Source organism: Chenopodium album, chromosome 5 (genome assembly GCF_948465745.1).
Source record: "Chenopodium album chromosome 5, dcCheAlbu1.1, whole genome shotgun sequence".
Taxonomy (NCBI): Eukaryota; Viridiplantae; Streptophyta; class Magnoliopsida; order Caryophyllales; family Amaranthaceae; genus Chenopodium; species Chenopodium album.
Genome location: NC_137838.1, coordinates 40,300,397 through 40,306,396, shown reverse-complemented (window position 1 = coordinate 40,306,396; position 6,000 = coordinate 40,300,397).

Here is a 6,000-nt window from a genome sequence, read left to right as displayed (position 1 = left end):
ACTTTGTAGTTGGATGCCATGGAAATGGTAAAAAAAATATGACAAGTGCCAAAATTTTGGCAAGCTCATCCATCGTCCGTCCACAGACCTGACGGCCATCCATAGCCTAATACCCTTTGCCAAATGGGGCATGGACATACTTGGGCCTTACACAGCAGCACCAGGCGACAAGCGCTACATATTGGTAGCTGTGGATTACTTTACCAAGTGGGTAGAGGCAGAGGCGGTCAAAAACATCAAGACTAAAGATGTCATCTCCTTCATATGGAGGAATGTTATCACTCGTTTCGGGGTGCCTATGTCTATGGTTTTTGACAACGGACCTCAGTTTGAGACGCCTGAGCTCAAGACTTGGCAGGGTGACCAAGGGGTCTCAAGTTTCTTTGCATCAGTCGGCCGACCCCAAGCAAATTGCCAGGTCGAAGACTTCAACAAGTTAATCTCATACGGAATCAAGAAGAAAATAGAAAGAGCTATTGGCCTTTGGGCGGATGAATTACCACACGTCCTCTGGGCCATCATAACAACCGCCAAAGGGCAACTAGAGAAACCCCATTCCACATGGTGTATGGTGCAGAAGCTGTCCTGCCCATCGAACACTATGAGCCGACTCTTCGAGTCATGTTATATGACAAAGAGGTAAACTGGGAGGCCATGCGGCTGGCATTGGACTCACTTCCAGAGCGCAGAGGCAATGCTGCCTTGCGCCATGAGATCTACCGTCTGAGAATGACTCGGGCCTACAACAAAAGAGTACACAAGCGTCCTCTCAAAGTGGGGGACTTTGTGCTACGGAAAATGGAGGCAGTCGGTAGGGCGAATGAGCAAGGAAAACTAACCTAAAATTAGGAAGGCACCTACCAAATCTATGATGAAGTAAAAGACGGCACCTACCGACTTGAAGAACCAGACGGTAGGAGGCTGCCTATAACTTGGAATGTAGACAACTTAAAAAAGTACTACTTCTAAGATTTTTTGTAATTACTTCAAAGTTCTGATTAATGAGAAAATGCCTTCATTTCCCAAACTTGTTTTCTTGCTAAAATTTTGTAAACTATGCTAGCGTCACCTGTAAAAAGTACAGACGACCACCCTATTTTTTAGCGTCTGTCCCAACAGCAGATGCCCCATTTTGTCTGAAGGAGCTGACTACACCAAAGCAGTCGACCCTACTGATTTATTTTCAAGTTAAGTCCAACACTTAACACCTATTTACTATTTTTATAGAGGCCAATGGCCGGATATTAATAAAACAATATAGGCCGACGGCCACAGTCTGCTCCAACAAGAGTATGACCGTCTACTCCAACATGAGTCAGATAACCGACAACGTCCATTTGGGCGTATTCGTCGAGGAGAAGCATCTCCCATTTAGGTGGCACATTGCTCTACTAATAAATCAAACGGCCCTACCGAATGCTAAAAACGCATTCGCAATTGTTTGAATATATCGAAAGTGAAATCTAAAAGGCCGAAAGTTTTTTGAATTGTTCTAGTACAATTGAAAAGAGGTCACTTTTTCATGATTAGAGGCTATCGAGGCATAAGGCCAGATGCGCCTGTTTTTGCTCTGGGGAAAGGAAGGCGGAGAACTCTTTCTCAATCAAAAAAGCTAAGTCCAAAAACTTAGCATTATGCGTATAGGAGGCATAAGGCCGGATGCGCTTGTTTTTGCTCTGAGGCAAGGCAGGTGAAGAACTCTTTCTCAATAAAAAAAATCTAAGTCCAAAAACTTAGCATTATGCGTATACAAGGCTTATGGCCAAATGCGCCTATTCTGCTATTGGGGCAAACCAAGCGGAATACTTTCTCTAAACAAAAAGCTAAGTTAAAACTTAGCATTTAATTTAAACGAGGCCTATGGCCGAAAGAAATTAAAGAATCGACTGCTCTGTATGGTCCTCTGTCTCTTGGTTTGGGGCAATCACCATAGTGATTGATTGACTTAGAAACCATGCATACTCTTCTAAGTATCAATAATTTCTAAGTCAATCAATCCAATCAACCGAAACCTATCAACATCCGCCAAGGGGCAAGAACATTCGCATACCATACGGGATAAAATACTTAGCTAAAATTCCATGCATAAAAATAAGCTTTGAAAACTTTTTAAAGCATGCATAAACACTAATATAAATAAAACCGATCGAATGACAGGATGCTTCATAAAAATAAAACAATCGTCAAAATTAACGACTGGAAAGAGTTAACTGGCAAACCAAGGAATATTGTTAAATAACCCGACCCCTCGGTCGGTAAAGATACATTTTTACTCGGCACGCAGGCCGGAAGATTAGATAAATGGCCATTCGGCCGCAGAAAGAAATTATTAAAAGCTTAAGGGGCAGGGGAGTTATCAACATTGGCAGCCGCATCATCACCCGCCAGCTGCTCTGCATTTTCATCATCCTCCTCGTCCCCCTGCTAGTCCCCAGAAGAGCCTGATGAGGAGCCGGACTCTTTGCCCTCAGCAACAGCCTTGTTCGCCTCCTTCTGAAATTGGCGAAGAAGTTCAGCATTGAAATCCTTGTTAGCTTGATCAAACCTGGATTTCCAGGTGCTATAGTCAGCAACCGACTGTACTACCTCCCATGCCATTCGCATGATGGCCTTGTAGTCCTCCATCATTTGTTTGACAAGGGCCTCCTTCTCCTTTTCAGCTCGGGACTTGAACTTGGCCTTTAGCTGTTTCTCTTAGTTCGCCAGGCGCACCTCCAGGCGGCCAACCCGCCCTTTGGCCCTCTCGGCCTCTTTCTTCGCCTCTAGAAGAGGCTTAAGTTTTTCCTTAAGACCTTTAAAGTCGGCCTTAAGGTCAATGATTTTGGAGCGAGCCGAATCCAGGACCTTCTTTACCTGCAGGTTGGCATCCACCTGGGAATACATCATATCAAGGGTCAGTAGCTCATTCTGAGCAATTTAAAATTGAGCTCGGTCAAAGGCGGACTCGGCTCGAGCTTTGGCGGCTGTTACCTCTTTGGACTTTTCCTGGATTGGCCTCCTTAGCCCATGGATGCGCAGCACAGCCTAAAGATGAGAAAAGAGCCGAATGGTAAAGACCAGTCGGATATGTGCTTAAACAATAAGAAAATTAAGCTAACTCTTTGCCTTACAGAGGTTCCCCAAGATGGCATCCAAGTTAAGGGTGCCGACTCCTCTCACGGACGCCTTGTCCTCTGGATCAAGCGCCCTCAGCATCTCCTTGGCCATCTGGACGATTGTCGGCATTTGCACAGGAGCTGCAACATTAAGTTAGTCAAGAAAATTCTAAGAAACTTTCTTTATGTTGAAATTCAATGAAGATATGGTTTATACCGTCCGGCTGAACCTCCTCCTCCTTCCCATGACGCCTCTTCTCTCATGCTGAGCCAATAGCATTAGTGGGTTGCTTAAATCCACCCTTTGATGCCTGAGTAGCATTCGATTTGCTGACCTCCCTGTCAGCTTTGAGAGTAGAGCCGTCTCCTTTTTTTGGCTAGTGAGAAATGTGCTTCCGGTTCTTGTTGGATGCACTCACATCACAAGTCCCAGTCTTCTGGATTTTGGATTGGGATCGCTTGGAGGGAGAGGGCCTGGTGGAGCCACTCTACATTAGCAAAAAGAAAGGCGTCAGAAAAACAGGCGGGCAAAAATTAACCTCTGCTGAAAAATATACCAAGTGTTATAAACAACTACCTTGGGAGTCCCGACTGTTTTCTGCTCGTCACTCGCTAGATTAAGGACGTTCGAGCGATATTTTGCTGTAGAGACAGCAGCCGGATTCCTTGTTGTTGAGATCTTTTCCATAGATTTGTCAGCACCAAAAGCTGGAGTTAGACTTTATAAACAACCATTGAAAAGCAATTTAAAGGTTGTATAAAATCAGACGGCCGACTACCTCTTAGCATCTCAAAGCTTAGCCCACAAGCGGCCACGAACACCCCATCTTCTAGCCACTTGTAAAGAGGAATGTAGCTCTGGGGGACGACTATTTTCTCCCCCTGCTCATTTGTCTGAACGGACACTTTAAACAAAACCGGTCAAAAATTTCCTCCTAGGCCCGCCTAGGGAGAGGGGGCAAGGCACTCTTGCCAGCCAGGGGGGGCGGATCCTTGTTCCACCTATTGTATTTCTGGTTCAGTCGGCTATCAGAGGAATGGACTATATAGAACTTTGTTCTCTAGTCCTTCCACTTGTTCTCCATGCCGACTGCCATCATGTACCCCTTGCAGGTGGACAAGGTGTACCAGCCTTCGCCGCCCTTGGCAGGCGCTCAGCTGAGATAATGCATGTGGGCAAATGCCTCAAAGCTGGGATCCACCTGCAGCATTTCACATGCGGCAACATACCCGATGATATTAATCCATGAATTCGGGACAAGTTGCCAGATACCCAGTTGGTATCCGTCCAGTATTCTCTCCACGGCCGGATGGAGAGGGAAGCGTAGACCAGCCTAGAGGACCGCCTCGTAGCAACCGAATGCTTGGTCCTTTTAGCTGGCCAAGGTCGGCCAGGTTATCGTATCATCCTTGTTGGCAACGGACAAGGAAAAACCATGACCCATTACGGTCTTGCGCTTGAAATTGGCAAGACCGGATGTCATAGAAGTCCGCTTACTTTGTGGGACATGGTGATAGTAGGGGGCGCGTTCCAAGCCCCTAGAAGCACTCGGCTCCGTCCAGCCTTCTCCCTTTTCCACTGACAAGGATTCCCTTGCAGTGCTTATCTTTGCTCTGGCCTCCTTAGTAGTAACGGAGGAATTATCAGAAGATGACGAGGCCAAATCGTGATCAAAGATCTCCCTAGAGCTAGGGGACTGCCGGCTGGGGCAGCAGGGTCCTCCCCTAGACTCTCCTCCGACGCCTGTTCTTAAGACTCGGCCTGGTATTGAGTGTCGGCTTCCCGCAGTATGGTATCACTGGGGGTGCCGCTTAAAGAAGGGGAAGAGTAATAAGTTTGAGTTTGGGGAAGGTGAGAAGAAGGGTTTGGGGGGTACTCATAAAACTCACTAGCAGGAACCCTAATGGAGCCATCAGAGTTGACAGTCTCGCTATTCGAATGGTAAAAGGAACCATCTACCCTATATCTCCTCGTTGTCTGCTTTTTCTGGCCATCGTTTCCTGCAGATGCACAGACAGTGTCGGATTCGGAGATGTACTTAAAGCAAAGTTCTCGAACGAGCATTCGGCACTCCCATTTCAAGATTTAGCCGTCCCTGGTGACCGGCTAATCGCTAACCTAGGTCATGCCGGGTGCGTTTGGGAAACCATTTGATAAAGAAAAAATGTAAGAAAAAATAAGTAAAAGAAGAGAGCAGGCGGTTACCTTAGAAGAAGGTACTATGAGACGCCTGGTTTGCTGAAACAGACGGACAGAAAGCTGAGCATCGGATGATTGATGAGTTTAAGTCTTTGAGAGTCTTTGAAAGTCAAAAATCAAGAGATTCTCCAAGATTCGCGAAGGTGTGAAAGCAAAAGGGGGGTCAAACCCTTCTATTTATAGAAAGGGTAAACCCTAATTTTTCCCTCCAAAATATAATTTGATATCCAGCTAGCCGGATGTTGACACCTGTCACAGGTGTCATGTGCAATGCACGTGACCCCTATGAGGGGCAAATTATTTAGGTATTTTTATCCCCGACCAAGTGGCCCAATCGGAAGCCGCCACGTGTCATTGGTAGAGGTGCCACCTGGACCTTTGAGATGGTGACACGTGGTAGGCAGACATTCCTCCGTTCTGGGGTGGTTGACGATCCAGCATGGACCATTAAGAGGGCGACACGTGTCACCCTAAGAAATGCCCAAAAGCCTTTTGGGCTCAGTGACACGTGTCACTCAGACATTGCTTTTGGAATGGCCACCTTCAAGGGCCCAAACCTTGAGGCGCCGTTTTGCGGCGTGACCTAATCCCTAGGTCACCAAATCCTAGGGAGGGCATACTTTTCCAAAAGACCCTATAAATAGGGACAGTTCCTTCATTTATGACAAGGAGACACAGAATACGAGACATCACGTCACTTCCACA